A 24,039-nucleotide genomic window follows, 5' to 3' on the forward strand; every position below is an offset into this window, starting at 1 on the left:
CTTGTCGGAGGGCAGTCCAGAGTTTGCACTTTTATGAATGGCTTTCTCATTGACCGTAGGATGTTGCTGTACGCTGTAGTTGTAGGCTATTGTCAAATCAATTTTCTATGGTTAAAAAGTTAAAAAATTTTGCTTTAGTAGTAGTAATCGGATTAAAATTATAGTTTCCTCTTGCCAGCTTTCTGTACATTTTTATTTGACTCTTGGATTAGGATTATTTTTATTTTGTATAATTATATAATATGCATAATTATATAATTATGCATACTCTGTATTTCTATAAAATATTATGTAGATACTAGCATTTTTAAATTTCAGTATGGATTTGTGTTCAAAATGTGGTTTCAGGGAAAGTTTGGCTTTGTCAAATTCTGCAGTGAGGATAATTATTTTTATGATCACAGCAGTGGCCAGAACAATACATGATGTATGTATCAATAATTGCCCAAGACCGCCATAAAAGTTCCAAATTAGTAAATCCAGTAAGACATCATGAGGTCTTAGATATATTTATATATTAACTATTGTCTGAGGCATTTTTCTCATCTCTGGCCTTTTCACAACCTCATAAGGCTTCAGAAAACCTTGCAATGAAGAAGTGAGTTTTATTAGCCTTTTAAGAGGATGGGTACTTTTTTTCCCAATGACATTTGGTACGTTTGTCATTAAGGCACCTTAATATTATTTCATGTCTCTGGCCTTAATGCAGGTGATATATATTTCTAAAAAACAGAGGAATGTTTGATGATTTGGTACCATGGTACTTAGAAATACCTTAAAAACAGACTTCATAAACTCTATCGAAGCTTTCTGAAAAATTGTTCAATCCTAGGCTAAATTTTTAGAGAATTTTGACCTCTATCTATGAATAAATAAGGTAGATATTTTTAAAATGATCAAACAGATTCAAATAGTAGGGCATTTTATATAAATATAGACTCAGTAGTGATCCAATGTGAATTATATTAAACTCAGTGGGAAACCATCTATTAACCTTAGCAAGAATAGAATTAGAATTCTAGAAGCTGAATTCTGCTTTAGGAGTCCTGTGTCAGGGGATTATTAAAATACCATCCTGATACTTTATGAATGAATTGGACAATTAGTAGTACTAATTAGTAGCAACGTCAGTTTGAAAGAACTACTTAGAGGAAACTCAATGATGAATATTCCTCGATGGTGAAGGAGGCGGCCTTCAGCAGGCAGCGTGGTACGTGCTGGGGAGTAAAATGAAATTCCTTCGCTAAGTAAATTTATCATAGGATCATAGAGTTCTTTGGGTTGGAAAGGACCTTAAAGATCCTCTAGTTCCAACCCCCTGCCATGGGCAGGGACACCTTCCACTAGACCAGGTTGCTCCAAGCCCCATCCAACCTGACCTTGAACACTGCCAGGGATGGGGCAGCCACAACTTCTCTGGGCAACCTGTTCCAGTGCCTCACCACCCTCACAGTGAAGAATTTCTTCCTTACACCCAATCTAAATCTACCCTCTTTCAATTCAAAGCCATTACCCCTTGTCCTCTCATTACCTGCTCTTGTAAAAAGTCCTTCTCCAGCTTTTCTGTAGCCCCCCTTTAGGTACTGACAGGCTGCTGTAAGGTCTGCCCGGAGCCTTCTCTTCTCCAGGCTGAACAACCCCAACTCTCTCAGCCTGTCTTCATAGGAGAGGTGCTCCAGCCCTCTGATTATCTTCATGGCCCTCCTCTGGAATCGCTCAAGCAGGTCCATGTCCTTCTTATGTTGGGGGCCCCAGAGCTGAACGCAGTACTGCAGGTGGGATCTCATCAGAGCAGAGTAGAGGGGGAGAATCCCCTCCCTCGACCTGCTGGTCATGCGTCTTTGGATGCAGCCCAGGATACGGTTGCTTTCTGGGCTATGAGTGCACATTGCTGGGTCACGTTCAGTTTTTCATCCACTGATACCCCCAAGTCCCTCTCCGCAGGACTGCTCTCAATCCATTCTCTGCCCAGCCTGTATTTGTGCTTGGGATTGCCCCGACCCACGTGCAGGACCTTGCACTTGGCCTTGTTGACCTTCATGAGGTTTGCACGGGCCCACGTCTCCAGCCTGTCAAGGTCTCTCTGGACAGCATCCCTTCCCTCCAGCGTGTTGACCGCACCACACAGTTTGGTGTCGTCATCAAACTTGCTGAGGGTGCCCTCAATCCCACTGTCCGTGTTGCCAACAAAGATGTTAAACAGCGCTGGTCCCAATACCGACCCCTGAGGAACACCACTCGTCTCTGGTCTCCACTCAGGCTTCAAGCCGTTGGCCACAACTCTTTGAGTGCGACCATCCAGCCAATTCCTTATCCACTGAGTGCTCCATCCATCAAAGCCATGTCTTTCCAATTTAGAGATAAAAATGTCCTGTGGGACAGTGTCAGATGCTTTGCACAAGTCCAGGTAAATGATGTCATTTGCTCTTCCCTTATCCACCAACGCTGTAACCCCGTTGTAGAAGACCACCAAATTTGTCAGGGATGAATTGCCCTTAGTGAAGCTGTGTTGGCTGTCACCAACCACCTCCTTATTTTCTGTGTGCCTTAGCATAGTTTCCAGGGGGATCTGCTCCATGTTTTCCCTTTTCCAGTCAGTGGGAACTTCCCTGGACTGCCACGGCTTCTCAGATCTGCTGGATTTATTTTGAACTTTCTCAGCCTTTCCAGTTTCAGGTGGGATACTTGCTGTAGTACACGCTGTCCAGGCTTTTCTGTAGCATGACAATTTTTAACACATTGTAAGGCACTGTGGAGATAATAGAAATGAAATCTGTGCGTATGACGACTTTGGTTATCATTTTACCAGGAGATTAACACCCTCTAGCCGTAGAGGGATGATAGAAGCAAAGAATACGGACAGTGTGCTATGGTGATGAAGTTGGTCACATCACTAAATAAACAAAGAGTAAAATTCAACATGTTAAAACCATTGACTCTGCAGTTAGTAGTGGTGAAAGCTATTCCCTGACCTTCCTTAACGTAATTCCTCTTTAACATGTTTAGTGGTGAGCAGATTGTGAAGCAACAACCTTTTTTTTCTTTTTTTCTTCCTTCTTTTTTCTCTTAGGTTCCTTAAATGTTTCCAGTTATCTCATACCTGAGCAGTAACAACACAAAAAACATTTATATGTGGTAGTGTTCTTGTTCCTGGGTGGGGTGATTCCTTTCCATGTGAACTTCAGACGTACGAGGTAATATTTCAGATTTAGCAGAAAACAGATTTCTCTGCCACCGGCATTGGTTGCAGACTGAGTCCAGACCAGAAGGAAATAGATGCAAAGAGTCTGTGCTGGACACAAGTCACTGAGTCCTCCTCCCGTCAACTGCCGTGGCAGCATTTGGCCTGCATCAGAGTTGCCAGTTACGGAGAATTGCGCCAAGAATTTTTAAATAAGAAATAACATAGTTTAGAAAAGTTTATGTTATTTTCTTTTGGGGGATTTAATTTTAAACAACGGCATAATGTCCTGTCTAAAAGAAGGCTCTTTATTACGTGATGATAAAGTATCATGAGGCAAAAGTATAAACTGTTAGTGTGCTTGCTGCATTAAATTTCTTCTTTCCCTAATGAGTTTGAGGCTTTGGATAACCGTTTAATCTTGAAGTCAAGGTATCCGTTTCTTCTGCTTCTTATGCTGTTGATGTATTTGTTCAAGTATTTGTACAGTGCTTCAGCTGCTTACACCGTGTTCTTAGAGGAACAGAAAAGCTTACAATCTTGGTGTCAACACAAATATTTTTATATAAAATAATCTGAATCATAACTGGTGGGTTCAGTTAGGCCTTATCAGTGAAAGACGAGTTCCAGCCCGGTGTGGAAGCACACAAGCAGCTGGAGGGGCAGGAGGAAAGATGGGTTCAGCTGTCTGCAGGGCAACATTTGTGTGTCCTGTCAAGCAGTGCAAAAAGAATGTACGTTAATGTAAATAAAATGCATATAACATGTATTTTGGCCTTTAAGCAATTTGTAAATATGCATTTGAGACTCTGTTTCTGCGAGTCGTATACATTATGACGTATAGGAGAGGTTAAAAGTCATAATCCAGGACTACTGACCCTGCTAACATTCTCTTCACTAGTTTCCAATGTTAAGATACGATGCAACAAAGAAATGAAGCCATCTACAAATTCTTTATTTTCATGTGTGGGAAGAAAAAGAAGAGTGTGTGCGTTTGCTGATAGTGGAAAACAACATTCCTATCAAAAGAAAAATACCTTTTTTTTCCTTTCCGTTTTGTTTTTTTTGTTTGTTTTTGGGTTTTGGGGGGTTTTTTTGTTTGTTTGGGTTTTTTTAAGTTTATGACTATTACCAGGTTTTGTCATGGATCTTTCTTCAGTGGATGACAGCTGAGTTTGCAGTTAGTCTGGTGGGGACCCCTGGGGTGGGAAGAGAATTGTTTTTCTCTGCTGTTGGAGTTATCAAATGTGTTCACTTTGGGGTATTTAAATTTTGTATGTTAAGGCTTTATGTTAGCCATAGAAATCAAGAAGAAAATGGATTAACATTGTCGTGTCCTCATTCGAATGGCTCTTGTACTGATGGCTGGCTCTTACGCACCTTTTGAAATACCACTGTGTTTCAGGTAGAGACAAGTACAGAAAGAAACTCAGTTATTTGTTAGTTTGCAATAGTAATGACTAAATAAATTTTTTTACTAATGCATTCTTTTGTACCTCTAACAACATTTGTTTAGGAAAAAAAGGAGGGGAAAAGACAAATTGGTATTATACAGAACTAAAATTATTTGTTTATCATCTCAGTTCTCATCAGTTTCACAGTTATCTTTATATTAAATTAAAGATCAGTGAAGGAGAAAAGTAGATTACATTTCCATTGTGAGCTAGAAAATAGAAATGCATGTACAACAGATATGCAAACTAGCTAATGGAAATAAATCACAAGTTTTTAAAATGCTGTGTTACAGATGAATGAAAATAATTTTTAAATTAATGAATAATTTTTAATTCTAAGATGTTTTCACAAAACCGAAATAAATTGGAATGCATGATTATTTGAGAGAACCTTCAGTTTCCATACCTTACAGGTCCAAATCTTGAGTATTAACTTCATCAAAATATCAAGAATAAGGAAGCAGAAAACATATTACTGTTTAACGTACAAAATACAGGCAAATGCTTGCCATAGCAACCAGCAGTTAGGTAAGATGAGTGCTATGGTACACGGGCCTGCACTGTGCTTACCTCTTTATTACCCAGGGTTGTACATGGGAGTGATTTTCTTCAAAGTCGGAAACTGATCTATTTGTCAATTTGATTGTTTTCGTTCAGTTTCTAAATTGCGGGGTGAAGACTGCATGTATGCTGTTTCTGAATAGTAGCATGCACCTTTCCTGTCAAAACCAAGGCTTTTTATAAAATAAAAGTCTTTTCATGGTTGTAAGATATATTATTAGTACTTGTCACTTTCTTTATGAAAGTATCAGATATGCAGGATTTATAGGATTGAGACTATTGACTAAATTGATGTCTCTGATTTTCTCCTCCTGCAAATTAAAACTCCATTTCTTTTTTTTTTTTCCTGTAACTGGAGACAAAAAAATAGATAGTATCCCTTCTTACATCTTCTCCTTTCAAAGCTACATCCACTCAAATGATACTGTTGCCAAATCTGTGAAAAATGTTAGTATGTTAGCCTTATAGCTATATATCACATACATAAAATAAATATGTTTGTGTGTTAGCCTTAAAGCTATATGTCATGTTAGTAAAAGAAACGTGTTAGTATGTTAGCCTTATAGCTATAGCTAATTTTTAAATTAGCTTCTCTGAGAGACCTGCCTGTTGTTATTGTATTTGGTTTAGCTTTAATGTTTTTCACTTGGTATATTGTGTTGTTAGGCAGTTAAAATGCGTTTTTGAAGTGTTATTAATATGGCCAACTTGTCATACAAAAGAACAGTATACTTGGAAAAAGCCATATGTTCGTGCAAAGGTAGTCTTGGAAGGTAGGATATTTGCTTCTTGTTTTCTTATGTCATCCGTTATGTTTTAACTTCATTTTCTCCAGATACTGTGTCTGGCAAATATTCGAATAATAGATGTGAATTCTAATCAGTAAGGAAGCAATATTATTATTTCCAACAGCTTTATGATGTCTCTAGTCAGGTACTCAAAGCAGATTTTTTTTAGACATGCCTACCTGCTCTTTGGGATCATAACAGTTAAATTTTAGAATTAGGATCATACATTTTGAATATGTAGACAGCTAAATATTGCTTTTATTTAAACAATGAAATATACTGTGGTCCTCCTATGAAAACAGGCGATAAGAAGGTATTTTCAATACTACGGCACTCTAAAATAAAATAAATGAGCAAACAAACTGGATTTTCCCCAAGCACTTTGGACTGGCATGAGCCAAATTCGCTGCTGCTCCTTCCACTTCGAGTTACTCATTCCTGTACACGTGCCACTCCTTCCTAAGCGTCTAGTCCAGCACGAGCATTCCTCCAGCCACAGAGATTAGGGAACCGATCTAGGTTAAGACTAATCCAGCAGAAATACACAAATCGGCTCCCTTATCTGATTCACCGGACCGGCGTTAGCCTCTGCGCAGGAGAGGGAGCAGCACCGACCCGCAGCCTGGAGCAGGAGGAGCCTTTTAGCAGAGGGTTGAGTTGTGCCCTCTAACCTGAGTAAGGGGGGCTACACGTAAGGGTTTTCCTCCTCGAGAAGGGTCCCAGGAAAATGAAGAAGTAAGGAAAAAACCTGGTGTCCCCTTAGTTTTCAAGCTTTCTGCTGAGGAGCTAACAGAGCCCTGATTTAAGCCAGGTCTTCTGAATTGATCAAGGTTCTGAGTCTATGTTGGGGAAACCTGAAAATCCTGTCATTCCCTGTAGTTAGTCCAAGCGTAGTCATGCAAAGATATTTTCGCTCACTGTTTATGCTGGTTATAAGAATAAAATTAAATACAAGGCTCTGGTTAGGCTGAGTTCGTGATTCTCCATCACACGTTCAAGTCACAGAATTAGTTGTAGCTGTATTTGTTTTAGGTGAAAAATCTACAAGGCATTTTAGGGAAAAAATGCCTACAAGTCTAAAATCTATTTTCAATGCTATCTAAGCTACATTGGGGTTTTTATGTTAATTTATATATATGTGTATGCGTGTGAGTGTGTATAGAGAGAGAGGTGTATATAAATTAGATATAAATAAGCAAAACTGGGCATCTTCTTTTACGATTTTGTCTGAAGTTTTATGGTAGATCTTCTCAAGAATATCACATTAAAAAGTCCTTTCATCCATTCTCCAGCTGTGCGGGCTCTATTTCTGTGGCTTTAAATTCTGTGGAAGTGTAAAGCAGTGGAGGATATAGCCAAATTTGGACCCAACTGTTGGACACTAGGGTATTCTTCTGATTCTGTGTTTGTGGTCAATGAAGAAAGAGATCCTTCTAGAGGGCAGTTCAGAATACAGCTGTATTTAGGATTAGATTAATTTATTTTAAATCACACTTTGGACCCTACCTTTCTTCACTGACCACTGAGTGTGCCTAGGTAAACTCACCAGTTTTGTTCAATGTTTGCTTTTCTGAATGTTCCCATGGTTTTTGTGTAGTGAAGCAGTCTGTTAGAGAAGCTGCGCGGTCTACGTGAAGCGCAGGTATTGATAACTTGTCTTTCTACAAATCTTGGTTTAGTACAACATGTATTTTATTGCAGGAAGAAGCGGCTTTATCGCAACAAAACGGGCAAAGAAACATAAAGACTTGAACAAACAGCACTTCTCTAATTCTTTCCAAAAGTTCAGAGACCCACCAAAACCTTGTGGATTACCTCCACCAGTCTTCCTGATTTGAGGTAGGTGAATCCTCTCTTTGCCACTCTTTCTCTTCTTCTCACATACGTATGGATAGTAAACACAGTGATTTCAAATTTTAAAATCGTTTCTTCTGGTCTATTTGATATGTCAGAAAATAACGATGGGCTTTCAGTAGGCTGGTGTTATAGGCAGTGTCGTTTATCTGGTGGTAAAGAAGTGCCACCACTAGAAATTAATGATACTGTGATTTTAGTGTTATGGAAGATGATGCAACCGCTAAATATAATTTTGTGTGATTTTTCCACTTAACAAAATAAAAATAGCAATTGTTGAAAATAAAATCAGACGAAATCAGACCGGATGCTTGTAAACAGGTCTCTAAGCTTTTGCCAGTGTTTTCCAGCATGGAGCCTGTGGCTCTGATTTGGATTTAACTCTTCTGGAGGAGTGTTTTTCAGTTATGCCACAGGGTAAATGGGAAGAATAACCTGAGGAACAGCCAATAATCAAGTTGATTGGTTTAGCAGAAACATATTTAAGACCTACCTGAAGACAAAAGAGAACTGGCTGACTGCCATTCTCTTTCACTACTCATTTGTGACAGCACACAATTGAAAAGTTACTGAGTTTGTTTCTGTTACTGGAAGATCGTTTTCTGGTATTTTTCATTTGTTCTTATGAAAAGTAGAGTATCTTTAATTTTAGATACATCAAATACCATAGTTGTAAGAATATTGTATGTATCTTAAGAGATTAGATGGGGACAGGATTTTTTTAATCTGTTAGCACAGACTTGTTATGTAAATAGAAAGCTCACAAAGAGAATGAGACAGCACATGCACTGAAAAAACAGATGTCTATTCCCCAGAAATACATTCACCATTAGATTCCGGCAACTTGGTGAGAGCTCATTGGGAAGTTTATTGTTACGGATATATATGCAATTGAAAAATAAACATATTGTAGCCACTGTGTAAGTCCTGTACTTATCTCTGAGTGATAAACTGCTCTTTTCACGTGTGATGCAGTGCTGTTTACTAACAGCTAGGACAGTCTGTGACAATCACCTTACATTAAATAGCAGACTTCGGAAGTCTAAGTGCTTTTTTCAATGCTAAGTGTCCAATTTTTTACTTGAAAAATAAAATCCTTTGCAGTTTTTTTACAAACGCTTATTTTTAATTCTTTATCACACAAACTGGTAGCTCCTAATAGGCAAAGAAAGATAGGAAGGCTGGTTTAAAGGAGAATGAGAACAAGACTTTCAGGAGGGGAAAAGCAATGCACAGCCTATTGAATTAGCCACAAAAACTCTCTTGGCTCACCGTATAGGAGCCTTTTGATTATCACCAGTACTCTATGCTTAGTATTCATAAAACTGTATTCTGTAGCTGGTCATCTTGTCTCTATGGTGCTAATATTTTGATGCTAGTGAGTTTGTAAATGGCATATGCATAATTAAAGTAATGTCTATTTTTTCAGCAGAAACTTGTAGTTACATCTTTACTTATATATTTCCATTTCTGTATGCTCAGTATGGACAATTTTTGTCATTCATTTGTTGTTACTATTTTATTTAGATATGTTAAAAATCAGGTTATTTATTTGAATTCATTTCGATAATGTGTTTCTGTAGATTTCTTGAGGCCTTTATTAGAAGCTTCTTTTACTGATGCTACTTCAATCCTTAGTACTGTCCACATGACCTAGTTATTTTAAGCCCTAGTATGACTTACGTTTCGGTTTGGGGCTCTTCTGTCCATCTATTGAAATTGTTACCAGTAAATTAGTTTTACAGTGTTTACTGTGATTAGCATTATATGCTATGGGGAAGTTCTTCATAAAAATGTCTCTTATCGATACCTTTCAATGTGTTTAAACATTAATAAATAATTTTATCTGAAGAATGTAATATCCATAGTGAACTTATGATCTAAAATTTATTTGTATGCAAATTCTTTAATGGTAGGTTATATCATCTTTCTGTTTGTTTGTTACTGCAAAGATAAGCTATGTTGTGAAGCCATGGATTCTTATTTATCTATAATTTTATGAATAACCTATGTAAAAATGTTCATTCTTTGAAATATTTCATGCAGCTTATATTCAGCAGAAACAAGTTTAAAAATTCTGTCATTTCTACAATTGAAGAAGAAATTCTTATGTTTAAGTGATGCCATTTATATGTTAGATTGTAAGATTTAGAATTTCTGGAGTAATTTAGAAAACATTGGCATTCAGTTTGTTGATAAGCTGAAGCTGGTAGCTGAGGCCCATTGGTCAGACCCCAACCTTGTGGGTGCTTCACAGGAGAAAGTTCAGTGTGTCTCAAACTCTGTGAGATTTGTATCGTTCTCCTTTCACAGTATGTCTGATTTTGTTGTAACCTCTGCTGCAGCTCTGTCCATTGAATACCCCAATTCTTCACCTGCTAAAATGCAGTATTTTTTCCAGTCACATATATTCAGTATTTAGAGCTTTATGACTCCTTCTATTTGTAAACTCACAGTGTTGTTTGTTCAACAAAGTTGTTTAACCCTTTCAACTAAGGGGAAGAGGCTTTACTAATAGCAATAATACTAATTTTGTTGTTATGTATGATTTTTTTTTTTTTATTTTAATAATATATGTGGACTGGACATGCCTTGTTAGTATTCTAGATACATAAAAACATTCAGTATTAAGAACAGGTAAGCCCTGTAATGTTCAGAAGCATTAAATGTATAGTGCTTAAACACAGAAGCTGTCTAGTGCCCCAGTCTTCAAGAAAATCTAAGCATATATTCATAATTTTATAGGGATGTAATTTTCAAAGTGATACTGTTTGGGGAAGAACTTTAGTGAGTTAATAATTTTTCTTCTAAGTAGCTTACATGTGAAAAAACTGTTTGCTGAAAGGCTCTACTGGGTTGGTTAATGCAGTTTGGAACAACCAAGATTCGTTGGTGCCCATTTTTACAAAATGCTGTGCCCCAATTTTGCCCATAAATTGGGAAGATTCTGATCAACTGATAACTCAGTTAAATTAGTGCTACTAATAAGGTCAATGAAAGCCAAACAGCAGGTCATCACCAAGAAAGCATAAGGGTTTGCTTATAAACTTAACTAAGATATTTTAGTAATTGTAGTAAATACTGTATTTGGTATTTGCAGCCAATGTACTTTATGTGACTAATGTGCTTATACCCTGTTTGTTTGGCTTATCTGAAATTTTTCATTCACATTTTGTATCACTGGGTTTTCTGTTAGGGGAGAAGGTTTTAAGAACAACAACTACTGAGACCTTTACTATGATGACAAATGGCTTTAAAAGAGATTCCAGATACGTGATCTGTAAATCAGAACAAATTCATTAGACTTTCTGTAGGATTCAGAAAGCATTGATTGGCTATGTTGCATCTATTTTAATTGAAGACTTATTTTTTAAAAAAGCAAAATCCCCAATAATTCTGAATTTGTTAAATGTGTATTTGTAATCCCTAACTGTGCCCTTACTGAGTCCTCAGGCTTTCAGGTATAATGTTTTAAAAGCCTATATTAACTCTTTTGGATATGCCTTTAACCTAATGAACTCCAATCCATTTCACCTCTAAAAGAACTAATTAATTGACTTAAAGTCTTGCAAAGACTGTTAACTCCTTTCAGTGTCAGAGAAATTGAAACTGGCACGATCAAAGCCTCGCTAACTCTGAGCCGGTGGAGGACTGCAGGTACATTTTGGTGGTGATTCTGAAGGAAATGGCAGATGTTACGGAATAACCCAGGTTCTGGTTCAGCTGGGGGTTCACCAGTATCTGTGTACCTGTGCAAAGACTAATTTAAGAGCTCATCAACATTACTGGTGGAACCTTTTACATAACCAAGGCCATTTGCAGTATCGTAACTCTTTAAAGCCTAGACTTTTTTGCCTTTGTAGTTGAAGGGTTTTAGCATGCATCAGTACAACTCAAGTTGTCTGAAGAAGTGACCTTTTTTGGTATGCATACTACTTCCATCATAAAAATCCATATACTCATTTTTATAGAAATCTACTTGCTCTTCTGGACAGTGAACCACCGTAACGTAGTAAAAGGTATCTTTTTTTTCATCAGTTCCAGTCAGAGCCATCCTACCCTTCTTTAAAAGCAGATATTATTGCAGTTTATACTACAGAGTAATTGGATAAGGGCTTACAAAGCAATCAAGAAAAGTGAAATTAAAATATTTGGCTCATTCTTTAATTTAAATAATGCAACTGTCTCAACAGATGTAACGTGGGGTGCACGAGTTCCTCAGATGAGGGGTGTAGTAAGACAAGCCAGCCTCAATGGACATAGCCCCTTCTCGAGATCTAAACAGGAGACTATCTAAAGCAAAGCTGAAAGTGCATCAAGAATTTTAAGAAGCCTAAAGATCCCCAAGGTAACGAGAAGCAAGACCATGAGGAGTAATGTAGGTAAGTATGCAAAAGTTAATCAATGCATTTATTAGGCTGAGAAACTTTTGATTTTATTTTGCTAGTTTTATGCTGTGGTAGTAAAGTTTGTTACAAAATGTATTTCAAGTAGTATAATACAAAAGATTTGAGCCAATATTAAAAAAAAATTAAACAGAAGAACAGCAGACACCTTCAACATTTAATGGTTCTGAATAGGAAAGTAAACAATTTAGCAATTCATATCTTTGTACAAGATAGACAGTGCACCCATACGTGGACCTTTTTGATAACAGAACAAAGAAGAAAAAAGCATTCTTGACCTAGATTTAACAGATTGTATTGAAACAGCATATGAAGCACAGTATTTTAATGGTAAGAAAATTACCGTTTTGTGACAGTGTGATTCATATGGAGTATTAGTCATAATTGGTAGTAATATATTTTGACATAATTAAACAATAGAACTCCAGTTATCTGTATCAGAAAATATGCAGCACCATTCTTGACCTAGATTATATTGTAGTAGCAAAGTGTAGCTGCCTTGCCCTGAGATGAAGCCAGAACTTTACAGTAAAATGTAAAATGAAATGCTCTTATTCTTATACATTTTCATAATCAAAATATAAGGTTATACCATGTCAACAACCAGCAGATGGAGAAAAAGAACGTCCTAGGAAGCTCAAAGAACACGCTAGGAAACTGAGCTATAAATACCAGGCTAATTCCATAGCTTTAAGATTTCTCCAAAGCTTTTTTAAATCCCTCCAGAAAAGACTAAAGAGATCCCTAATCTGAAGTGCCCCAGTTGAAGAAATGTGTATGTTTTTATTTCTAAATAAAATTATGTTAATCTACAATAGATTGTTTGGACAACTTAATGAGTCAGCGTAGTGTCTGTACTATATTTGTTGCATCAAAGTAAGGTTTTTAAACACATTGGTACATTTTCATTCTTATCAGTACTTTCTTCTCCAGAAAAAATACAGAATCCTGTCTGATCACCTCTGAACCAATATGTATAGTATTCCTACAGAGTACTTGATGTTCACAACCCATTTTGAATCTCTCTTTTTTAGACAGCTGTCCCTTTCACTAGAGAGAGCTAACAGAAGAGCAATCTTCTTTAGTAGGATTTTATGAAAATTCGGAAGATCTTCTGATTTTTTTTTTTTTCCTTTGCATTTGTAAATTGCACCTATGGAACCTAATGTTGCGGCTATATTTAGAAATATTTTTTTTTCTGGCTTCCATACTTAATATTCTAAATTCTTGAAAGCAGGCTTTCAGATTTCATGGCATTCCAAGGAGGATGTTATTCTCATGTTGTCATTGAATTTGGTGAATCTGCGATGTGAACAGGTTTTAAGACAAGTGTCTGTAAGAAAACCTGGACTGTGAGAAAAGTGAATTGTTGAGCATATAAGTGAAGGGATTCTTTTCCCCATTATGTTGAATGAAAAGATGTGTACACTTGTATTAATGAAGCACTGTGTAATGTTTCCTGTTGAAGTTAACAAAACCAGTAGCTGGGGATGGCATGAGACAGAATTATCATGTAACCATAGGGTGATACTGGTTGGAAGGGATATCTGGAGGTCACACAGAACGGCCGAGGTTGGAAGGGAGCTCTGGAGGTCATCTTGTCCAACCCCCTTGGTCAAGTAACGTCACCTACAGCAGGTTGCCCGGCATCATGTCCAGACAGTTTTTTAATATGTCCATGGATGGAGACTCCACCAGCTCTCTGGGTAACCTGTGCCAGTGCTCCATCACCCTCACAGTAAAAAAGTGTTTCTTGATGTTCAGAGGGAACCCCCTGTGTTTCCATCTGGGCCCGTTACCTCTTGTCCTGTTACTGGACACCACTGGAAAAGAGCCTGGCCCCATCTTCGTTGCACCCTTCTTTCAGGTATTCATACATATTGAGAAGATCCCCCCAGAACTTTAATTTTCCTAATATGTGTTAACAAAACTTTCCGTGTTGCACATGTGCCTGCTGCTTGTCTTTAACTATGGGCATCAGAAGAGACTCTGGCTCCATCTTCTCTTTAACCACATGTTAGCTAGTTGAAAACAGCAGAAAGGTCTCTCCTAAGCCTTCTCTTCTTGAGCTTCTCCTTCCATAAGGATCTCTTCAGTCCTTAAAAATGTCTCTTACTTTTTGTACTCATGTTTTGCTTGAGAAAGTGCATTAAGAATAATAACTTTTTCAGAAACTTCTGAGTTGCCATTGCATGTTCCCTCTGTAAGAGGAAGACAATTGGAGAGCTTGGACAAAAAAAAAAAAAAAAAAGGACAAAAAAAAAAATCACAAATTTTCATTCCTAGACCACTGGAAATTTTTACAGTGTGTAGTACCAGTGACACAAGACTCGGTACGTGTTTGCTGTCAGTGAGACCTTAGGTAGAATATATTTTGCAGTACTGGGCACTGCCTTTTAAAGAAAATTTATATTAGCCAGAAGAAGGCAAAGCAGAGCAACAAGCTAGTGACAGATTTAGAAAGCAGGACTGTTAAAGAACAGCTGAAAGGATTGCGTTTGTTTATTCTAGGAAGAAAGAGAACACTGTAGGATGGGCATAAGGTTTTAAAAAGATAAGAGGTTCTTATAAAAGCAATGGAGGCAGTTGCTCTGTAGATTTTTTAAAAAAAAAAAGAAAAGGCAAGTTCAATTTGCACAAAGGATAATTTAGGATAGATGTAAAGAGAAAGCAATCCAAGGTTTTTTGTTTTACCTCATACCTGACTGCAAATATGGATGAAAAACTGGGATATTTTACCTATAACTGTCATGAAATCTATGATAGGAAATTTTTAAAAATTCATAAAGAAGCAGCTTTCAAAGACGATCTTGGTAATTTTGACCTTCCGCCACTGGCAGTGGGCCGAGCGGATTGCTCTCCTGAGATCCCTCTTCAGATCCTCAGTTTCTGTAATTCCGTCAACTTAATTGTGGGATTAGCTTTGTTTTGTTTCCCTGCAAACTTTTTCTATTCCTGATAATATACTACACTTTGAGGTATGTGGTATTTAAAGTCTTTATGTGTGGCAGTTTTCATTACAAAAAAATTAACCAAAGGACCTTTTTTCTTAAATAAAATGCTTTGCAAAGCTCTTATTTAAAATGGAGTGAAATTCAGGTTCAGCAGCCTTTGGAAGTTTGCCACTGATTTCCTTGAATTCAGATTTCCATTGAGATGGTAGGCTGAAGCGTAACATAAGAAATAAATACGTGCAAAACAAATGTGGGAAGCTATCGTACCTGTCTGTAGCTTGAATTTATATCTCTTAGATTTTTCTGCCAAGAGTTTATGGCATTTGTTCATGACACTAATGGCTTTGTTTATGGAGTTTTTTGTGACAGAATATATTTGTGTTACTAAATGAATTTCTTTTGATCAAGCTTTAAATATGTTGTGATAAGGAGCTGACTAAATGGTTCTTTGCCTACTTTTTTTCCAATAGCTCACTTTTTGGAGCATGGTGCCAGAACATGCTAAATATCTGTGTTACATCCCTACTGTCTGCATTTCCAGAGACATTTTTCAAGCCTTTTCAGAGAATAAAGGACTGTTTGAGTTTTAACTTAGTACCTGGCACAACATACTGTCCTTCGATTGGGATGAAGTAGTGCTTTTTCTAGGTTCTCATCTTTTTTGGAGCTTTGTTCTTAAAGTCTTGGATGTACTACATCCTTAAAGGGACACGTGGTTTTAATTTCTGGGTGCCTGCGGTCCTTAGTCTCATTTTTCTTTTCTCTGCTTTGACGAGCTGGTGGAATTCTCTTATACTTGTCAAGCTTGAATGTGATTCACCCTTTTGTTTAGTTCCTCCTGAAAAGAACAAACCTTTACTGCGCATGCCCTAAAATCAGGTTTTATAGTGCATCAAGTGAGCAAAGCCATGGATACCTGGCAGGACAGAGTTGAGCATCGTTACCAGGTACCATCTTGCTCTACATTAAACCTAACGATGTCGTGTTTGGATAGCAAAACACCTCCAAGGAGAGTTTCACAACGCCTGTACTGAAGTAGAGAATAGAATGCTTTTTATTATCATAAAAACAAATGTTTCGTTTTCTAGGAGCCAGGCTGTAGTCTTCACGGTTTATTGGACAATGAAATTTATCCTTATTAAGGTGTCAGTGTGAATATGTCTGATAATTGTTATATAAAAAGTCAACCCCAAAATACACAGACACTAACATTTAGGTACTTTGCTCATTTTAGCAGGCCAGAAATACCTCGGCTTTCTTAAAAGTAAATCTCTGAGTGAAGGGGATGGGACAGCCAGACAGGAAAGAAGTTTTTCACTCATGAAGCACAAAATCTTATTTGAAACTAGTGGTGTGTGTGTACAGTCAAGAACTTTATCATTTTTGTTGCCGGAATACAGATTAAACTTTAGTAGAGTAGATTTTTTTAAAAAGAAGTTGTACTTTAGCATTTTCTTAAATAGTAGATGATTTTTTTCTGTGCTCATGATGTTTTATGGAAATCAAGTGTGTACAAAATATGAAGTGGAAACAGTTATTTCAGAGTTTCAAAGGAAGAATAATATTCTACGAAACCTCTCTGATTAAGTATTTATAAATATGAAGAAATAATTAAGAATAATTTAATATTGATCTTAACATCATAAGTGGACTGTATTGCTGACTATTGCTTATCTTCTGTTTCAACTGATTCTTTATTTTTCAGCTTGGAATGAACAAGATGAACATATCCACCTTCAATCTAATGCTTAATGAGGAAAAAGGTCAGGCTTTTTTTGGTTTTTTGTTTGTTTTTGTTTTTTTTTTTTTAGTCCTGTGCCCTACTGTTAATTAGTACATTAAAAAGTACTTTATATTTGCATTACTTATTTCACAGATCCTAAATAACAAACCAAATGTGATGTTTTAATATGAGGGCGAGAAAGTATTTTTAAATCGAACGGTATAGTCATAAAACAGCTGACTCAGACCAGTGTAAGTAGAAAAAGAAGCTATGGAAGGAAAGGTCATGTATACAAATCTTCATAGAGATTCATTTAAAAATGATTAAAATTATAATTAATGGACTTCTTGTATATCAAGAAAGAAATATTTATCACAATTTTCATGGAGTGAAAGCATTTAAAAGGATAAAAATCACTCACTTTTTTTTTTTAAATATCCCTGAACTTCTGAGTCCTCTTTTAGAAAACAGAGAGAACTATCTGTCTCTTAAGTGAAACAGTGGGGCCAAATTCTCCAAATACTTACACATTCAATTAGTGTATCACTGAAAGACAGTAAGTAATAATCTACTAATGCTAGCGATTCATCTATCATGTTGTGCAGGTTTGTAGCATACCAGATTTCAGAGAGGCAGCCTAAGCTCTCAAACACTATTATATTTATGGCAGATAAGGCTGTAGAGTTTGCATTAAGGTGTCTGAATAGCTGATTTTTATGTTATCATTTTTTTTTAATATCTTAAGAGTATTTTCATTAGGGAAATTGCTGAGTAGAGATACATAATTCAGTAAACAATTTAAAAAATAGCACTTGGAGAAAAAATACCATGTGTCTAAAAATAGTATAGTCATGTGACTTATTACTTTGGCACAAAAGCATAATTTACAGGTTTAATTTGCAATCCTACTATGTTTCTGACATTCTCTTGCACAGAAACTCTGTCTGAATTATTCAAATGATTTAAATATTGCTGTGTCCTGAACTTCAGGTGTCTAATACAAAGGAGGTTTATACAGTTTATGGAGACCTCTGCGTTTAAGATATGGGAGTATGATTTTCATTTTTACCTTTTATTGCTTAATTTTTGATAGCGCAGTGCACAGTTAATGGAGATCTGGGGCTAATCCGGTAGTTGTTATGCCAGCAGCTCAGAGCCTTTCACTGTATTTCCACCAATCTGATTTTTTCCTTTTTTTAACTGTTAATCTAAAATCTAATTGAGTTTTCATGTTCAGGTTTTGAATTAGTTACATTAAAATATTTTGTTTTCACAAATTTATATTTCCCTAGCAATTGGTACGTCATTAATGTACAGCAAAGCTGTCAAGTTGAACTGAACACTTACAAATAGTTGTTACCTATTTATTTGCTGCATCTATTTATTAGATACCTTAAGAACATTCTGTATCAGATGTTCCTGAAATTCATATAATCTTCATTATTAAACCATTATAAAACTATAATAATTTCAGATTTTTGGAAGCCTGAAACATGAGAATTGTAACAAGAAGTTTGTTATTTGTTTATTCACGTGCTTGGATCTCCTTTTGAAGTAATTTTAACTTTGGTCTGAAACTTTAAAATACTTAGAGCTAAATCATTTCATAAGAATCAGTGTGTTGCTATTAGAGTTTTAAGTTTATGTTAATTATAACTTCCTTATCACTTTTTTGGACAAATGTGAATGTCTGCAGTGGTCACTTTCTCATGAATCTGTGTGTTATGTTAGCAAGAGCGATCCCACTGTGACAAAGCAGATTTTCCTCTATTAATATCCTCTTCTGTTGTGGCAGTTGGTTTGGAAGGTCTGGATTCTCACTCTTGTAGGCGCAGATTGCTTTTTTTCTTCCACATTTTGCAGTCATCTTTTTTTCTTGATGTGGAGTCATGGTAACTTTCCCTGATAGACTCTTCTAGAGCTTTTGATGTTTCTTATAGAGCTAACAGAATGGCAATTGGTGTAGAAAAGTTTCAGTGTTATAGCCATGAAGGATACCTGAAGCCACAGAGAATTAAGATTTACTCATGCTTGTTCCAAAATACTAAATTCTGGAAAAGCATTACATAAAAAATCAAAATACTTTAAGAATTGTGACTTTCTTATGGCAAGATGGGTTTTGGAGGAGGCAGAAATTCCTATTCAAACAAAACTTAAAGGGGACCCAGAAAAGGTGGTCTTCCCAGTTGCAGAACTGGTACATACTGGTGATGCATCATCACTGCGTGGTGGAGAAGGAAGAAAAGGAACTGAAAAAAAGCTGTTCAGAAAAAGACCTCAAGTGTAATTTCTCTTTATATTGTAGAAAACCTAGTCCTTCAAAATCCTCAGCTAGGAACCTTGCTTTGCAACTCTTCTGTGCTATGGAATACTTTACTTGCTGTCTTGTTTCAGAGAATTAAAAAAATAACCAGTTTGTGTAAGATTGTTAAAGCTTTATGCCTGCACACTGAAACAAGACCATTAAAAAGTAAATGTATGAGTGGCTTTTGGCCATTAAAAAAATAATAATAAAACAATCGAGTCCAGGTTTGCTTTTCCTAGATTTGTGGGTTGCTGAAGATGGACATCATATATTATACAAGTTCCACGTTTCATTATGTGAGTTCCCCTAAAGTGACAAAGTGGATGTAATAATGTGTCTTCATTTCTTATTAACGTATAGGTTAGTACTATTCTATTTCATAATGTTTCCTAAGAAAGGCTTTGATAAGGGTGACATGATTCTTACCTACAGAATAACTCGGTTGATTTAAATTGCATACCAAATACCAGTCTTAATTTTTAAAAAATCTAAGCACTTACATTATTTTGACAGTAAAGTAGACCTGTCTCACATGCACACATTTTTGACCTATTTCCCTTGTAAAGAAAAAAATTAATGTGGTGGAAGGCCTGAAAGAGCATTATGACTCTTCCGTATTCTTCTGTGGACTCTATCGGGTGACCATTGTATTTATTAAATTCTTATTGAGTAGACAGAGCTGAGGTTTAAAAAGAAAATCATTTTGTTTCCTGCCATATTTTTTGATTGCTGCATAGCTCGGTTTTGCTTTTTGTCAAAACCCTTGCAGAGATGCTGTGTGTATGCATACGTGCACATGTGTACACGAAGGAGGTTCTTGAAAGCATGTACTTTCTCCATTCTTTCACTGGAAGTGAAAACATCAGTTCCTCCTAACTCTGGGAATTACACAGATAGATGTGTTAAAAGGCAGTCATACTTTGAGAAAGTTTTGGGGTTTGGTACTATGCATACATTAAGTAAAGAACGTTAAAAGAATGGTGCTCCTTCCGAGTTCAGCCATTGCTTTGGACAACTCTAATGACACAGTTAAATCTCCTAAATTGGGGATACGTTGCACCTCAGTGAACTCCAATTTTTACCTGCACTATGAACATTAGTGGGAAGGATATCGGATGTAAGGTTACAACTTTTGATTAGTAAAAGCATGGTGGTCCAAAATGCCCCAAGAGAAGAGATTCATATTTTGTGCTCTTAATGATCAGCTAGAATCCGTGAACATAAATCAGTCTTTCTGTGTGAGAATCTTTTCCTAAATAGGAGGTCTGAACTGACAGCTTTGGTCATCTAGTCCGGCAGGAAACCAAATACTATAGGGTTCTGTCCATCCACATGCAGGTAAGCAAGGCTGGCTGAGCTGGGGCATGTCCAGTGGGCTACTGGTAAAGGTCGTTGACTGCGGGTGTAGAGATAGGTACAGCGGTCTGGACCCTTGAAGTTTTTCTGATATTTATGAGTGAATTCATCCAAATAGCTATCATTTTTTATAGAGTGGTTAAATTGGGGTATTCCGGTCCTAAAAAGTTCTACAGCATCAAAAATAGTATAAATTAGGAATACATAAGCCTTGTTATAGTATGTTATAACGCTGTCCTTTATACGGTTCAGAATAATTCAATACCAAAGGTAGTTGGACTGGTATAAACCCATTCGGCACTAGGGCAATTTAAAATGTATCATTTTAATTAAGTTGTTCGGTGCAGATCAATTTTCTAGTTATTGCAATGTATTCTTAATACTCTGTGTTTACAAGTAAGCTGAAGATGTCTTTCTCAAACCAAAGGCCAGAGTGTATCATGTATACAGCTGTATTATAGTCCTGGATACCAATACAATGAGATAAGATTGAAGGAAGAAAGGTTTCCTTTATACTTCAGGCACATTTGTTTATTGAATCACTCGCCTAAAAATAGGGCTTCATAAAGTATTCAATACCAATCTAATTAGTCAAGAGAATGCTTCTTTGCAAAATGGAAAAGCATTCCCAAAAAAGTGATGCAGCATTTGTATCTAATTAGATGATACAGGAGAATCCTAACTAATTGTTTTGATAGACTTAAACAGATTAATAATGTGCAAGCAATAACTAAATAAAAACTCATTTGAACTCTGCATGGTTTGAAAAGAACGCTTTTTAAGAAGTAAAAACTTCCTGTTAGTTCTAAAACCTCAAGACGGTGATTTGAGGGTATTTCTATTTCTGAATGTATTTTGTAGGTTTTTCTGTGATAGAAGGGAAAGCCTGGGAAATGAGATTGAAATTTGTATCTATAAACAGTGTTCTGAGTAAGTTCCAAGTGTCTGCGAAACTTTAGACCCAAACCCTGGTCATTCTATTTGTAAGCACTGGGGTTTGTGCATCAGAGAGGCAGTCACTGATTGTGGACCTCGAAGTAGCCGTTGTGATACATGGAATTGTTAGGCACACTTAAAAGCTCATGTAAGAAAAAGTATCTTTGCAATATTAGACTATCAAAATTTGTCTTAACTGGCTTTATGTCCACTTATTAATAAAATAAATGTTACAGTGGTATTACTGTCATATGTGATAGATCTGAATCCAGGCCATTAGTACCTAATTTAAGTTTCTTTTTACTTTGTACCAAGTTTTCTATTTCACCACTTGACTAAAAAATTTTTAAAGTAAACATTAACAGCTGAGTGTGCAAAGAGGCTTCCTAAAATGCAACATTTCAAAAAGTGAGACAGTTGCATTAAAAATTGAAAACATACTTTCAGCACATGAAAATTAAGGAGAAATTTTCCAGGGGGGGAGGGGTTGGAGGGGGCTAAGGGGGGAAACAATTCAGTGTAGTTTTGCATAGTTCCCCAATGAAATACTTTTAAGCATATTGTAATGAAACTGGACTGCAAAACAAATCTAAACGGCATGTGTTGGCGCACAAAAAAAAGAAGTAATTGATTTAGATGTGGAAAGTTGTGTTACTCGTGGTGAGATAACATGAGTTGTCTGGAGTTGTTATGAGATTACAAAGAAGAGGTATTTATTACATGGGTTGATGAAAATCAGGCCTTTGGATAGAATCCAGTGTCCAAAATACTTTGGATTTGGTCCAAAATCCAAATACTTTCTATCCCAATCCAAAGTACTTCAGATAGAATACTTTGATGGAGAAGGGGGAAATGGTACATCAAAAGAAACGGGATTTTTCTGCAGTTGAGTTGGAAGATTCTGGACTGGTAATAAATGTAGAGGTTTGAGTAGTCAAATGGATGCTCAGTATGTGAGAGCGTTCACGGTCAGGCTGATCCCTACTGGGATTTAAATGTCTTTTTTCAGTCACGAAACAGTTTGCCAAGCTGTCCCCACCAGTTGTCCCTTTAAACTTGCAGCTTCTCGTCCAGGCTGCCTTATCATTTAAAATGTATTATAAAACCAGCCTACACCAGCAGTAGCGTGAAAAAGAGCCAGACCCAGCCTGGTGTAAGTGACTGTCATCTTCTTTTTGACTGCTATCTTCCTTAGCTCTGTTTGTTCGGCTGATAACCGATTATTGGGAAAATGCAAAGGGTGTCCTTTGTTGAACCAGATTTGAGAGGTTTAACTCTTCTTGGAGAGACCTGTTCTACACTTAACTTTTCTATGGTGTTATGCAGTTAAATAAAATAACACATAGCAGCTCTGCATGTGCAGTTTAGTGAAGGATTTCTGTGCCAAAACATGAATGGCAACCTCTTACTTTTGCCATTCATGCCTAATAGAAATGCGCGACGGTTACAATATGTCCTGGGTATTTTATTGCCTGCACTTTGTGGGAATCCACACAGAACTGTGCTGGGGTTTAGTGAAAAAAATCTCACTTCCATGAGCATTTTCCTATAAAACATGGCTAGTTACACACTGATTAGCTGTGTACTTCTACATGGCTAGTTACACACTGATTAGCCGTGTACTAAGAAGCTTCCAGGGAGCCTTAGCCCTCTTTTCTGTAATTCATTGCACACAGGCACATTGGTGTGTCCTCACAGACCCCAACTTGCATATAAGTACAGTAAATTACAAGACAAAAGGTCAAACTTTGGTGATGTGAATAGTATTGTTCACTGTTTTCTGCTTCGGGTCAGTGTGGTGTTTGAAGTATTTTTGTACCTGGGGAAGAGTGGAAAACGGATCATCATACCTGTGCTCTGATTCATTTTTATTTTTTACATCACTCAAATCCTTGTGTTAGTTTACAGTTCTTTATTCTCTAGTACTTCTCAAGAAAAAAATCATACAACCAATAAACTTTGACTGAAGTTATATGACTAAAGCAGCCATTTTATTCCAATTCACTGTACTGAGTAAAAATATTTAAATATTTTCCACAGACAAAGCAGTTAAGTGAATTCTTTTGCCTCTTTTAGTACTATTTCAAGCTATGTGCAGTGCTGAAAAATGGTTTATCTGGGTAGATGATGATAAGTATTACGGTGGTGATGGAATGGGTTGTTAGCCGAGGCAGAGCATTGCAGAACCGGTAGAAATATAAAGTTACTTCAAAGTGTCTCTTGCTGCTTGTGCAAAAAAGAAATTGATGGCTATTATTTTCTCGTAATGGATCCAATGCAATTGCCCTAAATAGCAACATGAGCCACAGCAAGACTGGGCTAAGAGACAAGCAACCTTCTCTGCACTGTGTGCTTCCAGTATTTTAAAAATGTTTTTTCTGATTCTGATTTTACTGTGTTACAGAAAGTTAATTCTCATTAAAAATAATAGGGGAATTATTTACCTATTTTAGCTTTACACGGGACCTGTAATAAAAATGCCAATGCAGCATTCAGTAATAATGCTGAAACTTGGAGGTAA

The 24,039-nt window shown here is 36.6% G+C and overlaps 1 protein-coding gene across 14 annotated transcripts in view; it reads left to right on the top strand.

Moving 5' to 3' along the window:
- The window catches only part of MBD5 (methyl-CpG binding domain protein 5), a 147,410-nt gene that overhangs the window by 74,311 nt on the left and 49,060 nt on the right, over positions 1–24,039 (top strand). For 12 of the 14 annotated variants that reach the window (XM_075028975.1, XM_075028970.1, XM_075028972.1 and 9 more), the window contains 3 exons: positions 7,686–7,823; positions 12,032–12,220; positions 16,904–16,961. The gene's annotated coding sequence lies outside the window, so the exon portion shown is untranslated. Of the gene's footprint in view, positions 1–3,070; positions 3,195–7,685; positions 7,824–12,031; positions 12,221–16,903; positions 16,962–24,039 lie in introns of all 14 variants that reach the window. The other 2 variants (XM_075028974.1, XM_075028976.1) reach the window with 1 other exon arrangement.

Source organism: Buteo buteo, chromosome 5 (assembly GCF_964188355.1).
Source record: "Buteo buteo chromosome 5, bButBut1.hap1.1, whole genome shotgun sequence".
Lineage (NCBI taxonomy): Eukaryota > Metazoa > Chordata > Aves > Accipitriformes > Accipitridae > Buteo > Buteo buteo.